The sequence below is a fragment of the Anopheles gambiae genome, chromosome 2 (genome assembly GCF_943734735.2).
Source record: "Anopheles gambiae chromosome 2, idAnoGambNW_F1_1, whole genome shotgun sequence".
Classification (NCBI taxonomy): domain Eukaryota; kingdom Metazoa; phylum Arthropoda; class Insecta; order Diptera; family Culicidae; genus Anopheles; species Anopheles gambiae.
Window position 1 is genome coordinate 104,022,441 of NC_064601.1, and position 22,453 is coordinate 104,044,893.

At 44.4% G+C, this 22,453-nt stretch overlaps 1 protein-coding gene across 1 annotated transcript in view; it reads right to left on the reverse strand.

Moving 5' to 3' along the window:
* Window positions 1–10,703, reverse strand: part of LOC1277221 (semaphorin-2A) — a 290,131-nt gene extending 279,428 nt beyond the window's left edge. The window contains exon 1 of the mRNA XM_061650737.1: window positions 10,261–10,703. The gene's annotated coding sequence lies outside the window, so the exon portion shown is untranslated. The remainder of the gene's footprint in view (window positions 1–10,260) is intronic.
* Window positions 10,704–22,453: the final 11,750 nt, after the last annotated feature.

Below are 22,453 nucleotides of genomic sequence, written 5' to 3' on the forward strand. Positions count from 1 at the left end.
TCGTAAATCAAACTAACATTACACACACGTTCGGTAGCGAAACCAATTCACAGCACGCGATAATTTCATGTATAATTCACCAAGCGCTCTTCATTTATCGTTCGCGTCGCAGCTTCAAGCCGTACCTGACGTGTGACACATTCCGACGGCACCATCAATTCGGAGTCGAATATGTTGCTACTTACAAAACACCAAATGCTAAATCACCCGTGCCAAGCCGGGGTGCCTTGTGCCCGTTTTCCGAAACCCTGAAAACCGCAAAGACCGACGCCGGTATTGATTGTAAGAATAAAATATTAGCGCCACCGAAATGCGCGAATAGGTAGAGCTATTAAATGGCTCTGACACGACCGCGACGGCAATCAATTACAATTAGCTGACTGCAATAGGGTGTGGTGGGGAGGGGGGGCAAAGAACCTCGAGAGTAAGAAAGTGGTAGCTTTCCACCAAACCAGCGGGCGGCTGCCAACACGTGGAAGGGCGCCGCTGTTGAGATAAGCGGGACGCTAATGCGCAACGTCGTCGCGTTGTTCTGGTCGTTTGTTTTTCGGATTCGGTAGCGAGGATTCGAATTAAACTTTTATCAGCAGAAACAGAGACCGTCTCCATTTGGGGCGAAAGGGTGTGCTGTGTCGATCGTGTCGCTGGATTAAGGTGAATTAATTAGGAAAAGGTTTGATTTATTTTGCATCGTTCAGCGATGCCATGGCTGAGCGGAAAATTAAACCTGCTGGAAAATGGTGCCGTGTTTTGTACCGCGGCAAGGCAGACCGGTGTGGTTTTACCCCTTTCCTTTTCCCTCCCCTACAGATATGCCGAGGTGACGAGTGACCTCAATAAAAATGTTGCCGTTGGCGTTTCGTATGATCTTGATGCTTTCTTTGAATTCGTAACGACAAACACAGCAGAGCTCACAATCAGCGTACCAATGCGATCTATCTAAATTATCATCTGAGTGAGTTTTTTTTTGCTACTCATTTTCACCAAACGCTCCATTTGTATAATACTACCCATTGAGGCAAAGGGAAACCACGCAAGCTTTTCCTTCGGTTTGCTAACTCTTTCTACAAGCGAATGTGTTTCACCGTTTGCCGCACCTGAGTCCTCTGAGGTGGTCGAAGCTTTACGGCTAGCGGAAAAAGAAGTTTCGCAAACTACTTATTTTGATAACGATCACCATATCGGGCACTCGTCTCAGCAAACGAGTCTTGCAGCGTGGGGAGGTAGCGACCGAATGGGACAAACACACACACACAAACCGGGCAAAGGGCGCTTCAGAAAGCCGACTCAAAACTGCCCTCGAAAACTTTCGTCCAACTTGCCACTTCTTGCCCGTGCAGGAGAATCACGTGAAAGTGTGTATGAGCGAGCTTTGCCCCCGCTCGGTACTGTATTTCTATCCACGCAAGTGCAGGAAAGTGTGCGGTTTCCTTCAAGCCCACGAACAAACAAACACGCAGAGCAACACAAAAAAACAGACCCCGGGAAGCAAAACCGTTAGCCGCACATCCGAAGTCACCGGAAAACTTAGCCCGGATGACACCAACACACCGCAGGCAGCCCGGAGGGATGGGACAGAGTGCAGCATATGGTAAAAGTTGTTGTTTCTTAGTGCTCGCTCTGCCAGTCAACTCGCAGCACGGAAAGCATCCGTCCGTCCCGGACGGCGGTGGTCTGCAAACTCATTTTAAACACTCCTCGAAAACTATAAACAGATCGGCTGCGACATGGAAATGTTTCCTGCTGCTACACTGCCGCCGCCGCCGCCGCGCTACGGCTTCTTCTGTCGATCCGATCCTCTACAGCAGCTCCACAGCCAGCGCAACGGCAAAGACGACCTCAGGGCTAGGGGTAATGGAGGTACGTAAAAACTTTTCCCCATTTGTAGAATCCCCTAGCACACGCTCGCCATCGAGCGCTTCGGGCAGCCGTATGAGGTGCCAGTTTTCCCGGTACGAGAACGTCCTGATGGTACAGATACAGCGGAGCAGCGAATGGTTATTCAAAGCAACTGAAGACATCACACGGTGGAAGGGAATGTTCCAGTTTGCATATGATAAGATTGATTGAAATGAAGTGACGGTTGTTTTCGGCCATTCATACGGAACCTTCAGTGGACAGTGGTCAATGGCCCCGATGCACCGTTGCAGTATGCGGGGAACTCCGGGAACGTGGCACTGGATAGACCTTCATTAGTTTGATGCCTCTGGCGAGCACCGAAAACTTGAACATCTTTTCAGCAGGGAAAAGTTTGTTTGGCAGATTTTCTGGCGGTTTTTATCTAACAAAATACAAAAAACTGTTTGAAAAACTTAATGATTTCCTCGATAAGCAACAGCATACTCCTGCCTTTGGCAGGTCATATACTTATCATGATAGGCTGTCAAATTGCAGATAAAAACCTACTCAACCCCCGCTCACGGCGAAGCATAAAGCTGAGCCACATAAAGCATTGCAGGTCACACAACTGGACGGTTGTAAGAGAGCCTGTTCGGGATGGGCTACCCACTTTTATTGCCGTGGGTCATGAACACCCTCTCACGTCTCTACCACAACGCACACGCCCATCGTTTGCCAATACTGGTGGTGTGCTGGATCCATAATTTTGCCTTCGCAACCCGTTCTCCGCTTAATCATAACGTACTCACACCGTTGAGGTTATCCGTACTTTGCGAAGGAATTGTTTGCCTAATCCTAATTCCAGTCGGAAAATCGGTACAGGAGTGTAAGTAATCCGTGCCGAGAAGCCCTCAAAAATGTATGTTAATAGATGCAAAGTAAACAGAACCTCGGCAATAAAACGGAATGGCAGCATACACTCGTTTCAGGGTAACAGTTAGTGGCAACCTACCATCAATCGAATCTTGTGGGTTTGAGGGTTACTAAGGTCCAAACACATAAAGAAAAAAAAACTGAACCGGCAAGTCATAATTACAACTGCACTGCACACACGGTCCCGTCGTGGCTCGGCCATCCGTCACTGGTCGCAAATATCAAACCTTCCTTCTTTGTTATTCTATTTCTCCAAACCATTAGTCCGACCGACCCATGGCGGAACCCGTTGAACGTGGTACAAGTTTGGTTTAATATTCATAAAAGGATGAATTTAGCCATCCCTTCCACTCGGATCGTGTCTCGGGTTGGCAGCAGTCGGCGACCGGATGGGTCGTCCGCCGGCGTCACACACTGCAGCAGTCTGTAATGCGGTAAGCCCGACTACTAGGAGTCAACAACCCAGCCCAGAGGTCGCTCCCGACTTCCGAGGTCGGGTCGCAATTATTTGCACTTCGCTCATATCCAAAACTCCCCGGGGAGCCCGATGGCCAGCAGGAAATTCAGTCCAATTCTTTCACGGTACCAGCGGTAAGGACTGATTTCCATTTCCGTTCCAAATTTGAACGTTCCCTGGACAGATGAGTCATTCGTTTTCGTATTAGCAACATGCAACGCACTGTAACTGCATTATGACAGATGTAGTATAGGTTGAAGGTTTCTCCTAGCTTTAAATGGAGTCTATGCCTTTCAATTGTTGGCAGATTTTTGCTCCGAATATGATTGTCCCTAATCACTAGGCGTTTGCACCATCATTTGGCTCAATTGCTCTAGCAGTATGTTGTCGAACAGTGTGTATTTAGGTTGTACTAGGTCAATGAAAATTGGAGTAACTGTTTTACACGAGAGGACTTCTAATGACAATTATTTCTACTTGAAGCTACCCAATTTCACCTGCGTGTTTAGTGGTCCCGGAAGTAATTCAGGCTACAGAAGCGATTACTATTCTGATTCCGATTCTGATTCTTATTCAAATTCCGGAAACCGACTTTAATTCCGATTGCAAAAGCGATTCTGATTACAATTCTGCAACCAGTTCTGAATTATATTCTGAAAACGACTTTAATTCCAACTTCGGAGCCGACTCTGATTCCAATCCGGGAACCAATTCAGAGTTACATTTTGTAGCTGATTCGGATTGCAATGACAGAATTGATTCCAATTTAAATGCTGAACTTGATTCTGATTGAGATATCCGAACCGAATTCAATTTCGATTTCTAAACCGATTCTTATTCTTATTCTGGAAGCGTTGCTGAGTCAAATTCTCGAAGTAATTCCGATTTCATAACGGATTCTGATTTATATTCCCGGATCGAATTCAATTCCACATACGGAACGCATTTCAATTCCTCTTCTGGAACCGATACTGATTCATATCATGAAGCTGGTTTATATTCCGATGGTGGATCTGATTAAGATTCCTGTTCTGATTTAGACTCTGATTCTGGAGCCGATTTTGATTCTCACATCTATTCCGGAAACTTATGCTAGGTCCTACTCTTCGAAATCGTATCCAGAAATATTTGGAGTTACCCAGAATTGACAACCCAACCCAACAAACTTAAAGCAAATAGCAATGTAGGAGCCCTTCCATTGCGAGCAATTCTAACGCCTTAAGTTGTTACCCACATAATTTTTCTTATCATTTATTCTTTCATTGGCAAATCTTCAGCCTAATAAAGCGGCTGCTAAATTGCAACGAATTTCGCGCCCCGCTAGGCAAGCAAGTTGCCCATTAAATGACTGTCGGTTCAGATTTCGGTAATTGGATGCCATCCTTTGCAGCCATCGTTCTCTCCCATCCTTCCCTGTCATTTCTTCCTCTCTCTCTCTCTCTCTCCTCTCTCTTTCCATGGGCTCCGCTTTCAATGATTCGAAACATATTTCCGCACCATGCAAGACGATAGCGTGGGTTTTGTTTTTGTTTTTAAATTTGATTAATCAACAAACGAGCGACATGGACACGATTCCGAAACGGTTTACCGTCACGAACCGTCCCACCGTGCGCCGTCGTCATCGTCCGTTACGGCGCGTATTAATCAAAACAAATGACCGAATATTAGGCATTATTTCACCGACTGCTCTACCACTGGCTTCACGCGCCCTAACCAGAGCCTTTTCCTTGAACCGTGGTAACCGAAACCCATCATCATTTTGGGGTTGGAGGGCTCCACGCTTTCGCTTCTGCGGGAAGCGTTCAACGAACGGGCTTCAAGGGGGCCGAGGCGTCGAAAAGACAGATTGTAGCTCGTTGACACAAATCGCAGCAACAAGATTTTCGGGCACGCAGGGCTACCAAAACTCGGAAGGATATTCAATCGCAGAGTCTCGAACGACCAACATGCCAGGGGAACATACCACAGCGTGTGACGGTGTTGTGGTGCTGTGGTTGTCGGTTTTGGGGTTTTTTGGGGGGGGGAAGGCACTTTCTACACCAAACCGTAATGAAGTGTCTTCGGCTCATCGAGTGCCAATCGAGATCGAACCGAGCCTCTACCGGGTTTACGGAGTTGATAAATTAGCTCAAATCTGCTCCATAAATGGATGATCGATCGATGCCACCCATTAGCATCAGTGTGTACGTGAGCGTTGCTGCTGGCACTCGTGACCCGATCGATATTTTTAATGTACATGTGTCTGCTAGCCGAGCTTTAGTGTGAGGTTAATAATTTGTAATTGAACTTCGCACAGCTGCTCGCATATTCCACGGATTATTTGATTGATTTGAGCATTCCGGTGGCTACAATGTGAAGCACTTTAATCCACATTTGCTGTTATGCTCAACCGATAAGTGTTTAACACGATGATAACATACCAACGATAAACACTTCTCCCTTTCTCGGGAAGATGCGAGGGCATTTCTTAGTGAGCTGCACGATAGACAGTCAACATTAGACACTTAATCAACGCTGGCCAGCTTCGGCGTGTTGTTGATTCTTAGGATATGCTGCTTTAATTCGATGTCAAGAGTCACTTCTCATCATCGTCATCATCATCATCATCATCATCATCTAGAGCGTCGACATAAGACTCATCACCGTCATTGCCAGTCATTATAACGCCACTAATGCAACATTCATTACGGTGTGATGCATGATGATTTATCAACCCGCTCGTTCCACCTCCGGGCACGAGCGGAGAAAGGCAAAGAAATGTAAACCCAATTACAGTGCTGGATGCTTCCAGCCGTGATACCCTTTGCTTGCAAAAACCTCGTGAGAGCTTACAGCCCCCCCGGTAGAGACAAAACAAACGGCGCATTTCGTAGCCTTGGTCTGTTAATGAGGCAAAATGCAAGGAAAACGTGCCGGGTCTCGCATCCACTCCCTGCGCGGTACGCCATAGCAGTCTTCTAAGCAGCATATAAAGCCGTGATTACCGGGCAAATCCTATTACAAGCTAGGCCCTTCCTCTCTTCTCGCTCTGCCCACGCTCTATTGTGTTTAGTATTATTAATGTTCTTCCTGTGCGGGTGGAGCGCGCACGATGCAAGCGGGCGGGTCGGTTTTACTAAAGGCGCCCTTTGGAGGCTTGTGCTGTGTGTGTGTTTGAATAGTTGGGAATGTAAGAGGGGGACTCTCAATGCTTAGCAACAAATACACACCAACACACACATGCCCCATGTAAGCTCGGAAAGGAATAGTACAAATTGATATTACAGCCGCATTAACTTTTCCGGAAGGAAAATGAAGACAAAGCCGTGCTGGGCGATTTGGTTGACTTTTGAACCGTCAAAGACAATGGAAGGGATTGTTCTTGGTACAAAAAAACACACACTCATAAGTGCAATTCAAACACAGGAAAGCAAAGCGTGATTTGTCCAGAAGCGTGCAACATTTCTACAAAAAAAAACCAAAGCACACCAAACAAAGTAAAAACTAGTGAACCAAAAAGAATGAATACATCATGGTTATATATTGCATAATTCATACAATTTCACCCACGACAGTACCCGAACAGTGAGACACAACACAGAGACAGAACACAGTGCACCAAAGCAAAGGCGGGAAGTGCCGTGTGCCCGGTGGTGGTTTCGAAGCCATTGTGTACCATTGTGGGGCTAGCATAATTCTAAAATACCATCCAATCAATATTTCACCACCGAACGGATCACTTTGCGTTGTGAAGCGTTGTGGCCACTCGAAACACCGCACCACCGCGCGTGCATTGATGGTAAGCCGGCGCTCTATTTACATTACGTGCTGGAGCTTCCCATTCATATTTTCACTTACGCAAACAGCGCGAGTGCGCGAGGATGAGAGCGATTTTCTCGATATTTACACGCATTTATTATTCAACTTGTGAGTGCGGTTCGTACCCCGGGAAGTTGGATTTCTAAACTGGAACGTACCATACTGATGCCATATACGCCTGCGTGTATGCAATTCGCTTTGCATGCGATCGGTTTTAGGCTGGCAAAGCTCAGTTTTAGAACTAAGAAACTGGTTTAAAACGATGTTTTAACGGCATAGTTTTCCTAAAATTAAGAATCTAAAGCTCGTAATGAGTCCTGCAAAACGTTTCACACCATTCACAACTTGCTATGTAGATCGTAAACACGTATCGATTTCGATGCCCGGAAGGAGTCTTAAGCTGCTATTTCCAGACAGCACAAGTGTGACACAGAAAATTGGGCCATTCCGCCTTGCCGCTTTTCCACCTTTTCGGAAGTAAGTTGCTGATCGAAAAATACAACCCCCTGCGAACTGAACAGAAAAGAAGGGGCACCATATAGGCTTCCCCGGGGGAACCGCTCCCTCCCCAACAGTACATCCCGGCAGTACACCGTACAATAAAACGTGCGAAACGCGATTGCACAACACCATGGGCTAAAGGATCCTCCCGGTTTTGGCAATGTGTCAAAGTAATAATTATTTAAGGTCACAGCAACACCAACACCACCAGGGAACGGAAAAAAAAACAGAAGCTTCCCCTCCTTCTATCGGGATCGATATGTGTTGCGATGAAATCCGGTAAAATAAAACCCAACCGGTTGGGGGCGGAAAGTGTTTCTCGGAGCGGCAAAAGGTGGCATCACATGTTGTGACCCCATCACACCACGCCCTAACCGTAACCATTACTGAACGGAAACCTTTCGTACCGCGCCCCGAAGCGAATCGGTAGCCCAATTTCTGTAATGGGACCATCAAGCCACAACTTGTACCACCGGCCGGGGGAGGGTAATACTGGACTGGATTAAGCGCGCAAATCGAACAACGAATAAAATCAGGAATGGGGGGAAGGGGGGGGGTGTAAATCAGGAGGCTTTACCGAACATAAAGGGCCACGAAATTGGGGAGGAAGCGGCGTAGAAACGTGAAAATGGTGTAACTGCAGTACATTAAACGCATCCCATTCACCGACATATAGCCCGTGAAGGTGCGTAACGTGTATTCGAACACGACCAACACATTCACAAGTGAGCCATCCCAACTGCCCGTTCCCCTCGAATGTGTGTGGAAAAATCGTGCCAAGCGGTACCGATGGCCACCAACCGCAACTTGTGAAAATCGACTTCGTTAAGCCACGAACCCATTAGCAGCAGCAGCAGCAGCAGGAAATGCTGGGCCCGTCCGGACGCCTTTTCGCCGTATTATGGCCTCGCAGGCTTTTGCTAAATGTTTCCAACGCTACCAACAGCTCAACCGGGGCCGAACATACATTCCCTGCTGCTGTCCCGGTTCTGCAGGTTCGCTGCCGTGGCATGTATGAAGGACAACAAACGGCAAGCCCTCAGTGCTAAAGAGTTCTCAGTTCGGGTAAAGTCTTACAAATGCTGGAGGTTGTCCGGGGGTTTGGTAACCGTAGGTCAATCTCTTGCTCCCCTCGTCGGGAGTGCCTGTGACGGTGCGGTATGTGTAAGTGTAGGTTTCTTTTCCCTGCTACTGTAATTCCCCCTTTCGTCGGCGTCGGGGCGGGAAAGCTGCAAATCTTTGCTGCGTATCTCTCTCTCTCTGCGCTCTGCGCACGTTACCTTCCTTTATTAATTAGTCGAAGCCGCCCAATCACACAACCCCCTTCTAGTTAAAAAAGTCCTCCCTCTTCCCAATGAAGACTAGGGCGGGAAAACGCAACGGCACACAAATGACCTTTGCGAATGCCAAGAATACACACTTCTGCGCCTTGTTTGAGGCAGTGCCGTTTTGTGCAACGCCCTGAACCCGTGACACTTTAATTAGATTTATTTACTGCCCTGCACTCCACCCCCCCCCCCCCACCCCTCCGGCGTTTTCCACTGGTTTTTGTATGGGTGTCTGTGTGGTGCAGGGGTGGCCCACGAGCGACACGCGCGCTCGCGCTGCGAACGCACCCCAAACCCTTTAACAATCTCCATCAATCAAGCAATTTTCCAACCGCCTGCACACCCGGTTAAAGGCATCGATCGTGGCATTGGGCAAATCTTTTCACCCAACTCGTGTTTGTGGGGAAAAGAAGGAAAAGAGGGCGGGGGGGGGGGGGGGGGGGTAGAAGATGGAAAACCCCGTTTGAAAATTCGGAGCGTGCGACTCCTCGAGCGCAGCCCGGCGAAGGTAATGAAAGCATTGATTTATGTTCAATTAATTTCCATCATTTTCCATCACCGGCTCGCCCCGTGCCACCGCTGCAGGAAGGGGGTAGAAGGGGAAGGAAGGAGGGTGGTTTCTTTCATGAGTATTTTCAACCGCGATGAGTTGATTAGGGCAAAAGCAAAAGAAGCTTCGCTCCTTGTTTCCAAATCGTAACTGCAGGTTTCAAGCATCGTCCTGGTGGCAAAAAAAACAGTTCCAGTTGCGACCGGAAAAGTGTGGGTGTTGGAGGGGTGAAATGGAAACTCGGCTCGCACGGTAGTGTATTAGCCAGCCGGGCGGAAATGCCGTTACACGGCCGTGTTTACACTAATACACCAAAATGGCTCACACATACACACACACAAACACATCGAGACGTAGCGCAGGGGGAAATGGGGGGAAAAGTAGTGTGCGGATGGAAAATTGCCTTTTGTTTTGTTGATATCCGCAATACGCGCGCGTCTCTCTCGCTTGTAAATATGGCTGGCGCTCTCTCTCTCTCTCTCTCCTCTCTATCTTTCTCTCTCGCTCACTCACTCCTACTCCATCTCATTCACTCCGTCTGTTTGGCTCTTGCTCACGTGCTCTGCGTCTGCTGGTGAATTTGATTAGCGTGCAAGAGAGAGAGAGATAGAGAGAGAGCGAGAGAGAGAGAGAGAAAGAGAGCAACCACACTGATAACACAAACAATCAAGAGAGTGTAAATGAGAGAGTGAAAGGACAGGGAAGAGAAATTGCAAATTGCACAGCACATCCCTGTGCACAAGCACGGACAACCGTTTTGGCGAGGAACTTTGGCATCACACACACACACACACACACACACACACACAAAAATCACAGTACAGTACCGTGAATGGAAATGCCCGTTCACTCACCTGAGTGCCGCCGTCACGACACACCTCACAGCTTGCACGAAATACAGCCACACACACTCACTCACACTACACACACACTGTTTGTTTTATTATCATGCGCACAAATGGCCCGTTTTCCGGGGACGGCACAAAATCCGCAGCAAAAAAAAAAAAAAGCCGTTGATAAGCGGCCGAACACAAGGGGCCGTGTTTCAGGTACAGGACTTACAGCAAACCAACCACTGTACCCTTTCACTGTACAAACATTCACCGGACGGTTGGTGGTTTTCACGACCCGCTGCAAGACGCTTTGGTCGCTGTGGACACTCCAACGCGCGCTGGGACACTTTTCGCACCGCTGGGCAACACTTTTCACCGGAAAATTGGCCACAATCCGGACACGGTACGGCGTAGGCGACCGAGCGCTGCAACAAACGTCACACACAAACGACAGCAAACTGACAGCTCTCCGCTTCCGGCCCTGCTCGTGCGCGTGCACGGCGTAGGCGAGAGCGAGAGCAACCGACAAAAACCCGAGCAGCAGGATTCTCTCCAGCTGCCAGCCCGATCGCACGGGCCCTGTCTGGCTGTGTGCGTGTGTGTGTGCGCGCGTATCGAACACGGAGGCGAAAGAGAGAAAGTGTTGCGAGCTGTTGCAGATGAGCAAGCGAGAGGGAAGGCGCGTAACACTCCGGCAACAGAAGCACTCTCAACGCAGCCAAGCTGTCAAACACGGCTGGACAACGGCAATGGACTCGCACAATCGCTGTTGTTGTTTACAGTTTACACTCTGCCCCTGGGCAAGTCCTTTCAAACAGCACGCACGCACACTCATTTAGCAAACAGCACCAGCAGCAGCAGTTTCGATTTCGTACGAGCTTTGGCTCAAAAACATCCTGCCTTCACTGGTAGCTTTCAATTATTTTTTGTTTGTGACGGAAAACACCTGAAATCACACACACACCGACGGGGTGGAAATTGGCTGCACACCGCTCGTGGAAAACCTGAAACGCGCACTGGACGTCCGTTACGTCAACCGTGACGCGAAGAAAAGCTACGCTATTTCCCCGACCAGCAGCGGGCAGTTTGGTGAGACAGAAATTGGCTCACCCACAACCATGGGAGGGACAGGGAAGGAGAGCAAGCAAGAGAGTGAGATTTTTTGCACAATCTACTGGGAGAGATTGTACACATTGCGAGTGTGTGTGTGTGTGAGAGAGAGAGAGCGCGAGAGAGAGCGCGCATTTTTCAGGACACGAGGTCGCGTTGCGTTGTTTGCATTGGTGTGCGTGGTGTGCGATTTGTTGCGCAAAAAATCGCCAAAACATCCCACAGTCTGGCATTAAGGGACAGGGCTAGTACAAAAAGGTTGGAAACTGAACAAGACCATCTTACCCCTCACACACACACACACGCTCACGAGGACCCGTTTTTTTTTTGGGGGCGCTTTTAGCTACCGAATTACCTGACGAGACCGTCCATCGTACCTACCAAACGGTACTGCGCCAAAGCGAGATAGCGGATTTAATTACCGCACCAGTGCGGGCGAAAGAGAGACAGCACACCAACACACACACACGCGCGTACGGTTGCTATGGTTGGAAAAAACGCACGCCGTGGTGCGGCTGGTTTTTGCGTCTCAAGAAGCCGGACGGGTGGACGGGTGCTTGTGCGCCTCCGCCGACTGCACACCACTACCCGCGGATGGATTTCCAACTACGGCTGTGGTGTGAAAAGAAAACTGCAAAGAGTGTCTAATGGGGTTGTACCGCTTGTTCCACGCTTCCCCTTTTTTGTCGACGTCCTCGTGCGCCGTGCAGGGCAGGAATCAGCAGGAAACCGGAGGGACGGTGGATCAGGAGCGCGCGTTCGTGCTAAAGTCTGCACGAGTCCGCACTCCGGCGTTGTGGGACGCTAGCGTGCCAGGGGAGGGGCAGTGTGGAGCGGAGTCTCGACAGCGAGCCTTTTCATATGTCCTTACTCACACCTCGTTCACCCAAACAATGGGATGAGGAACGTATTTGCCGGAGTGCAGGGGAAGGGAGGGGTTGGATGGTTAGGGTGAGTGAGGGTGAGGGCGAAAGGGTTGCTCTGGTTTCAGCTTACCGTAGTGAGCGTAACTGTAATGCGTTCGGTAAAACTAAAGGTGAACAAATTATGTTTTTTCCAGTTGGATTTTTTTTTATTATTGTAAGTAGGACAGGAATGTGTTAATGGAAAATGAAACAGTATTTTATTGCTGTTTTTACGAAGTTTTGGAAACTTTTCTTCAGTTAACATCATTGTATTGTTTAGTCAATAACTTCTTCTCTTCTTCTTCTTCTTCTTCGGTGAGTGAGGATGTATTCCCCTACATTTGACGTTTCAAATGTATTCAAGGTTTTACCCACTCTATATTTTAACCTGACAGTTGTCATTTGGTTGTTTTTTTTTGTTATTTTATTTTTTTTCTTGACTTCATTTTTGTCTGTCTATGCTATTTATTTTTTATTTTTTAAATTTCTCTTTGATTTTCCTTCATGAATTTGGTATTTTTTTAATTTCATATCCTGATTTTTGTTTCCATCTTTCTTTTAATCTATCAAATGTTATGTCTCCTCTATTTGTTTCGTATTTTTTGCAGTTAAAAACCATATGCCGCCCTGTATTTTGTGTTTGGCATATTTGGCACAATCCTGATTCTACTAATTTCATTTTGGCCTGCCAAAATGGTGACAGGTCGTGTCCTGTTAACAATTTGTTTATTGTTCTCACTTCTTCCGGGTTTATGTCAATATCTTTTTCCCATGGTATCATTTCAAAAATTTTTTGAAATGCCTGGAATTTTTCTCCTTTGTTTTGACATTGTTCCTCGTACCAGATTTTTGTTGTCTTTATCATTTCTATTTTGTATCTTTCATACGCATCTACCAATCTTATTTTGTTTTCTGTTGTTATATTTGAGATTGTTCCTTCTTTGGCTAATCTATCCGCACATTCGTTTCCATGTATTCCTACATGTGCGGGTATCCACCATATTTTTGCCTTTAATCTATTTCCTATTTCTATTATATTGTATATCGTTTCTTCAATTTCTTCCTCATCTTTGGCTTTTTTCAGGATATCACAGCTTGTTACACTATCCGTGTATATTGTTGGTCTCTCCATCTTTAGTTCTTCTGCCATTTTCATAGCTATTTCAATTGCTGTCAGTTCTATGCTTATTATGCAAGCTTCGTTATTTGCTTTAATGCTATGTTACCAGTTTTCTTGTCCTTTCTGTATGTATATTCCTATTCCGTTTTTTTCTTTTTAATTTTAAGTCATAAAACTTAAAAAATATATTTAAAAACTTTTGACAGGTGTCAAAAATGCACTTATTTGAACTGTTGAATAATTGGCTGCTTCTGACCCGGATGAAAAATGATACCTGAACGTTTTGTTTAATTTTTTAAAAGTATGTCAACACGGTTACTTTTAGGGGAATTCTACAAAAAAAAAATTCAATGCTTAACCTAATAAAAAAAAATTAATTTAAAACACAATTGAAGAAAAATCTGATTACTTATTAATTTTCTTCAGTATAAATCCTTAGTATACTGTCAGTTGAGTTCCAAAGCTCCAATTACTCAACCTCATATTTCAATATAAATCTTTAGTATACTGTAAGTTGACACCAACAATGACACATGACAATGACTACAGTGACATGCCATAATAATTTATCTGGTTTTTTAAACTTTAGTTGTATCGTTCGTAATGGCAGCTACGAGGTACAGGCTACCTCATTAACAAAAAGGTAGCGATGCAATTTTCACAACAGAAAAGTTAATTTCAAATTTTTAGCACCACTGTTTATCAAAAGCACACACACTCTTGCTTCCATTTCCGTTGTGCACTGTCTCCGACGCCGTTTTTTTTTCTCTCTCTGCCTTCTTGTGTTTTGTGCCTCATCATGTGGTTTGACACAGACAGCACGTCTGGTTGTTGGCCGTGTCTCATCACGCAAACGAGTAGGGCAGCCATGGATAGTGGAACCGCAAACAACATCGAAACCGAGCATGGAACTCATGCTTCGTTTCTCTTTTTGTTTGCCCAGTGGACATTCCCTACCCAAAACACCTGGACACACACACGCATAAACAACCGAACACGGGAGTATTGATCGCAGGTAAAAGCTGTCCCATCATCAGCTGATTATTGCGTTTCACTTTAAATGCGTTATTTTTACCTTACTTTTGCTTAATTCAGTGAAATTAAACCCTAACAAGGTTTATTAAAAACTCTTCCAGACCCGTTCCGTTACCCGATAGTTAATTCAATCCGCACCCACTCGTGCAAATTGTGTACCTTTGCTCTTAATTTGATCGCATGCTCCCTCGCGATTAAATATTCCACGAGCGCAGCAGCGAACGCGCCGTCACGTGAATCTAAAGCGCCATCCACCACCGCTTTACTGCAATTGCGGATTCCCAGCCATCCCTTGCACAATGCGAAGGGTGTGATTCTTACGCACACACACACACACACACACGCGCGCGCAAAGTCGTGTTTTCTTTGCCGATAATATTTTCTCAGCGCGCGCGCGAAAAAAAAGCGGCCCACCCGAGGCGGATGAACGTGCCAAAGCAAAAGTACAAATACAGGAACCGTGGTGCAAATGTTTGCACCAATGAGACACCGAAATTGAGTGCGGGGGAGGGGGGAAAACGCTGAAAAGAAAACCCCAAAGTGAACCATCCTTCAAGGGGTTGGGGGAAGGAGAGAGAGAGAGAGAGAGAGAGAGAGTGAGAAAAATAAGGGGGAAAAAGTGCGTGTCGCTGATAAGCGAATTTCCAACACTGAAGTGTTACTCAGTCACACCTTTTTCCCCCAGCGGTGAGCGCGGAATCGTTTACGTTTGCTGTACGCCGCACGCACACATGCACGCGCCATCGAGCATTGAGGTGACGGAAATGCAAGTCCCCCTTTTGCCGGGTACCGAACTCAGTGCAGCAGCCTTGCAACCCCCGGCCGGGGTGTGTTCTTTTTTGCTGCCGGCACCAGGACGCAGTGCAGCGGCGCAGCGGTGTGCAGTTTTTCTTTTCACACATTAGTCGTGGCTGGGTTTTGCCCGGCTTATCTTGCGTCTATCTTCCCCCAGTGACTGTGCTGGGCGTGGGGGTCCGCCGAGGAAGATGAACGCGCAACCCTTTCACCGTGCAAATACCACGCGATGGTGTAAAGCCAAGGTAAGTGTCATTCGGGAAATTGCAGCCTCTTGTGCTACAATTGATTGTGTGCCAGCGTGTGTGTGTGTGTGTCTGTGTGTTGCAATGGGTGGAATGGAACGAGCCTGCGAACCCCCCCCCCCCATCCCGTAAGCGAGTAGCACGAATTAATGCATCTGCAATCCGGGCGAGTGCCTGTGTGCGGTGGTTCTTTTGTTCGCCATCCCTCTGCTATCCTTGGTGCTAGTTTTAATTTTTCTTTCTTTAACATCCCGCAGTTGCCGAATGTATGAATCACTCACACATACACACACACAAACACGCACGAGTCTACGTACACACCTCTGGTGCACTTTGACGATGTGCATTATTATGCATTTTCCTCCTCCTCGCGATTTACACTACACACTTACAGTATATATGTGTATGTGTGTGTGTATGTGTGTGTGCAAGACTAGTGTGTCGCTTTCGCGGGGTGTGAATCGTGCTGTTAGCTTGCCGCTGGGGTGTCCTTACATTCATAGTGTCGCGTACGAGCATTTTCCGCTCCCAGTCCCTCTCTCAATCTATTCAAACGGGGGTTTTGCCCGTTTTGACGTACCCCTCACGCGTCGATGCTATTGTGCGCGGTTGTTGTTGTTATTTGTGCCGTTCCCCTGCACTCCACCTCCCCAACACAAACAGTGCATCAAGTCTTCGCGTCTTTTGAAATTCGCTTTCTTCGCTGCCCCGCCGCCGTCACCGCGCAGGTACCAGAGGTACCGTTACGCTTAAGTGTGAAAATTTATGTATTTATCAACATAATAATAATTATCGTCACGTTTTTTTTTTTTTTTTTGCACGCGAAGGGTTGAATGGTTGGCGAATTCGCGGCCCCTGGTACGGGGTACACTGGCAGGCAGAGGATGAGCGAGAGAGGTGCGAGAGCGAGAAAGAGTTTTAAAGGATGCAGCGCGGTGCGGAAAGCAGCTGTCGACGATTGGATACAAGAAAAGAAACATCGTGTCGCGGTGAACGCGGGCGGTACGCTGGGATGTGGTTTAATGTACGTAGGTGGCACATGCTTGAATGAAATGTCCCTGGTTCCTGCCCCTTCCCTGTTTCCGGCATTAGAGTTCATCGCCGTAGCCTTATGCATTTGGGGCGCGCTGACTGGCTAATGGCGTAGATTGCAGATTATTATCGCTAGCGGAACTATGAGCAGGGGCGAGCGACTTGCTACATACTTTACCATCGATGGAAATGGTCGTTGATGAGGACGCTTTAAGATGATGAAGCCCTTTTGGGTGTGCTATTTCTCACTATTTAACCAGTTTCTCCAAAACACGTTAAGCCAAGTGTGCACAATGTGGTGTGAAATTTTCGAAGAAATGATGTTGCCTTATTTTTATCTCCGCACTGTTCATTTTTATTCCCAACCAATTATTGTATTTTATTTTATTTTTTTTTATTTTACAATGAACTTTTCTTTAGCCTGACTCTTCTTCGGAGACAACGTTATTTTTTTATGATGTAATTGAGCCGTTTTTTCCAATACTTTTTGTACACTAATAAATGTGTAAAGTTGTTTAGAAAACATACATAGTTTCTTCTATTTCAAAACTAAATATAGAAAAATAAAAATAAGGCAAAACAAATGTATATCATACAAAAAAAACTACGTGCTTGCTCGAAATTAAACTAAGTGGTGTAGATTTTTTTCAGCAGCTTAAGTAATAGAAAATACTATTAGCTTTATACATGAAATTTTGGTTAAATTTTAAAATTGTTACAATGGGTATTGATAATTATCCCCATTATTATTGTCTTTGTTACTTGCGCTTTTGCTGAGTCGCATTTAAGAATAGATTATTGTCCGTTTATTTTTCTTCTTGTATTTTTATAACAAGAAACTTTATTTTTCTTCTTGTGCTTTTATAACAAGAAAATAGCTTTTCTTTAATCTTTGTTTGTATTCATGTATTTTTATATATGCTATTGAAACATTTTAATTATTATTTACTAAGTTATTATAAACAGAAAAATATCTTCATAAGCAAACCCCATCAAAAGTATTTTTCCCTTTTTTTTCCTTTGGCTAAGAGCATTAGTCTGATTATTAATATATAGTACAAGTTTGCGGCTTCACGCTTATACTTCCAGTTTATCACATTTAACTTAAAATAAAATTCCAACTCGACTATACACTGCACTTAGCGATAAACATACAAACATGCGATAAATATATACACACAATGTACAATAAAATTGTTATGAATGATAATGCAATTACAATTATTCCAATAACTAAAATAATACAATAAATAACAGTTATAATAATAATTATTATTATATAATAATAAAAATAATAATAATAACAATAATAATGATAGGAATAATAAAAATAATAATAATTATAATGATAATAATGAAAATAAGAATAATAATAATAATAATAATAATAATAATAATAATAATAAGAATAAGAATAAAAATAATAATAATAATAATAATAATAATAAAATAATAATAATAATCATAATAATAATAATAATAATAATAATAATAATAATAATAATAATAATAATAATAATAGTTAAAATGATAATATTAAAAATAAGAATGATAATAGTAATAATAATAATGATAAAAATAATATTTTAATAAAATATAATAATAATAATAATAATAATAATAATAATAATAATAATAATAATAATAATAATAATAATAATAATAATAATAATAATAATAATAATAATAATAACAATAATAATAATAATAATAATAATAATAATAATAATAATAATAATAATAATAATAATAATAATAATAATAATAATAATAATAATAATAATAAAAATAATAATAATAATAATAATAATAATAATAATAAGAATAATAATAATAATAATAATCATTATTATTATTATTATTATTATTATTATTATTATTATTATTATTATTATTATTATTATTATAATAATCAAAATAATCATAATGATAAAAAAATAATAGTTTCAATAATCTAATCTTCTTCTTAATAGCTTAACTACTTTAAACTGAATTATGAAAATCTAAACTCTATTCCAAAATCTCAAGAAAAAAATTTCATCCAATATCCTTCTGTCACCAGAAACCTATAATCCCAATAATCTTACAATATGATTTTTTCTGGCCCTCCAATGCTTGTAGTCAAAAGTTTCCCATCGTAAATTGTCCATCCGCGGCAGTGGTGGAGCGTTAATTTGTTCGGCTCCCTTTGCGAAACAAACCCACTGTCGAGCGGTACGCATAAAGCTGCCATAAAGCTTTGAATAATGGAGTGCTGATATCCTTCAACAATTTCACCCGATAACAGCCTCGGGGTGGGCCAAATACGGGAGAATTGTATGCCCGCCGCCCTATCAATAACCGAGCGCGCGCGTACAAATAATCCACGATCAACCCGGGTCACTGGCGTAACGATTGGCTGACGATGACCGGAGGCACCGCGAACCTTTCCCGAGCGCAGCGCTCCAGAGTTCAAGAGCATTTTTCCAACCATCCTAGCGGCAGGACAGGAAAGCAAATGGGAACTGGGTGGAAGGATCACTTGTAAACACATCAATCCCATTCCCCCATTCATTCGGCTGCCAGCAGGGTAACCAGCGAATGGCAACGATACTCTGCGGCCCTTAATGCCTGCTAATAGTGTATCATTTCACTTATCGAGCGTGCCCGACCGCGGTGGGGTAACGCGGCACGAGCCGCGTTGTTTTTACCTCTTCCACTTCGGCGCCTCGTGCGTGCCCGCGTCACGGGGAAATCCGTGCTAGCCACGGGGTCGATGTTGCGACTTTTTCCCCCCCGGCAGCGCAGCACACACAAAAGAGCACCACGTCAACATTTTCCGCCAGCATGGTACGGTCGTTATCCGGGCGCGTTCGTTGGATCGGGCAGGGCAGGAGCAAAGCAACAAACTCAGGCAGTTTACAATGTCGAGCCATTGCGGGTGCAATTGCGCTAACCGTGCACGGACCGTGGGGAAGGAAAGAGGCAGAGAGGTGTGGAGGTGTACAGATGAGAAGCCGGATGCATTAATTATGCAACTGTGCTTCGCGGTAGCGCTCTTCATGGCCGGAAGCGACCGCGAGGCAAAACCACCACTCGAACGACTTATCGCACTTCCGATCTTTGGCGGCCCCAGCGGCGCTGCGCTGCGTTTTTGGTGTCGAAGCTGAGGGGGAGGCGCACCGTGGTACGAAGGTCACCGCGGGAGGATTGGGGGAAAATGGGCGCTTCGGTACCGCTCGGTTGACTATTTGACGACATTTGTCAAACGCTGGACGCAGCACGTGACGATCGCGACGAACCGTTGTTGCTTCCGCGTTGGTAAACGTGCTTACTAGCGTTCGGAATCGCGATAAGCGCAAAGCTGCTGATGAACGAAAATGCTTCATTATCCTGTTTGATTGCTAAAGTTTTGGCTTGGCATTATACACTGGATGAGCAAATTTGTTGTATGGGTGCTCGTTAAGTTCAAATTAAGTGCAAACATGAGCAAAATTTTTAAATTATTTTGAAAAGGCTCAAATACATGCTTTAAAAACATGCATTCATGCTTCATGAACAGCAATTATAATATTTCATTGAATATGCTCAAAGTTTCTGATTGGAATTTGGAGATGGCATGCAATTAATGCATTGATAGAGTTTTTTTAATGAGGCAGATTTTTCACAAAATCATCACAGGCGTTTTCTTATAAATCACAGTCACAATTGTACTTTGAGCCTTTTGGATGACATTTACCTTTTAATTTTTATTATTTTTCAAAAAATATTGCTAACGGCTATACAAAGGTGCGGCTACAATGAGTAACAAATGATACTTTTGAAACAAAAATAATTCCTATAATTGAGGTTTATCAAACATTTGGTACGACAGTTTTGTTACATTTGGTGGGCGATAGTGTTGTTTTGCTTGCGTTTCACATTTTCCTGGTGATATATCATAAAATGATGTATTGCTCCTGTTATGTAACCTTATGATAGGAAAATGTAATGATTTCACAATAAAATCCCAAACTATTTTTTTATGAAATTATACAAATAATGGCCAATATCGTCTATGGTCGTGGTGAATAGAGGGATTACTAAAATTGATTCAAAAAAATTAATTACTACCTATTATAAATGGCAGAATAAAAAAGAAAGTATAAAGCTGTGTAAACGCATTTTGTTTGTTGTTTACTGCTACATGGAGCCTAAGTTTTGCTTAGGAAGAACATCGTTTTACCTTTTTTAAGCAAATTAATTCAAAATACATTTTATATCAAACAACAACAACTATAACAAAAAGTTTCGTAATCGAGTATTTCCGGGAGCCGGTCTCGTGGTACAGTCGTCAACTAGTACGACTTAACAACATGCCCGTCATGGGTTCAAGCCCCAAATAGATCGTGCCGCCATACGTAGGACTGACTATCCTGCTATGGGGGGATCAATAAGTCACTGAAAGCCAACACAAGTGGTACAGGCAGGCCTTGACCGACAACGGTTGTTGAGCAAAAAGAAGAAGAATCGAGCATTTGCAATCACCAAACAATTACACAGGTTGAACAATGAAGCTATAATTTTTGCAAATGCTGGGAAAGGCCACTCCGGTAAGGTCGTTTACCTTTCACGCCATCGGTACCATGTAAGCTACTTCCAAATTTGGACGAGCGAACGCGTAAAAGGCACGGCAAACGAAAACAAACCTCTAGTCCCGAAATGACACGCCCGAATCAGAGACAGTTCGGGGTGGAGACCGCTCATTGAAACATCATCTCGTGCGGCATTGCAGCTGCAACCGAGCTGTAACAAGACTCATCAAGTGCATCACGGGGTGCACCAGAAAAAAGAAAACAGAAACCAAAAAAGCACACACATACACACACACACACAAACGAGCACAAAATGTCATAAAAACAGACTCAACGGACCTGATGATGGTTTAATGTTTCATGCTGCTGCACCTGGGGCAGAAGTGGTTTCAACGATTTACCCGCTGATGCCTTTAAACAGGGTTCACTTTCAATTGGTGCTGAACCCAGCACAAAAGCTGCTGTGCTTACATAGCATCCCTGACAGGATTGCCAGCTCCCGTGCGGTGCGGTGTTCGGTTGCCTTTTCGCACATCAGGTGCTATTCCTGGCGAGGGAATTGGATATCGTAAAAGTCAAAGGTGAGACATTTCACAGTTCAGCGAATGGCTTTTCTTAGCGTTCTTGGCAATTATTATGGCCGTTGTATGCATTTACAATTTCAGCAAATTATGAAATACAAACAACAGTAGAAACGAAAATAAATAGCAAAAAAAAAACTCTGTTCGTCGCAAACTGTGGAGCATAGCATACGGGGAAAATAAATCTCGCCTCCACTGAGACGGATGTAATTATCGAGTATCGAGAAAAGTAAAAATTAATCACAAAAAGCAGCCCCCGCGACCCATCGCCGCCGCGACCGGAAGCAAGATCAATCAAAAACAATTTGCTCAATAATAAGCGAACCCCGAGAGCGCTACAGTTCGTTTGAAGTGTGCCTCAAGCTCGTGCCGTTGCACTAATGATGACATTTTCGAAGACCGACCTCGCACCCCACAAGCGGATGGGGGAAGCGGGTGCCCGCGCAAGTGCTAATGAGAACCGCAGCGAAAAAACAGGAAGGAACGGTGGTAAAGAAAGAAAAACAGAAAGCGCGGAAGTTATTTTAACATCTCACACAATTTGCACAATCTTCCCAGGACGTGCATTAGACGCGTGGACAGTGGTCGACATCAAAAGCACCTGCTGAGAATTACAATTTTTAATTAAAAATTGTGACAGCGCCGAGATCCAGCGTGTATTAAAGCAAATATTTGTTTTCTTAGAACACATTACAAGCAGCAATGCCCTACTGGGAAAAAAGGAAAACAAATTTCAAATGGTAAGAACAGAAGAAAAAGATCGAATTAGTGGAAACTGTGCGTTGAAATTAGCCAGCGTTCTGAGCAAGAAGTCGTTGTCCAGAAAGCAATATTCTCA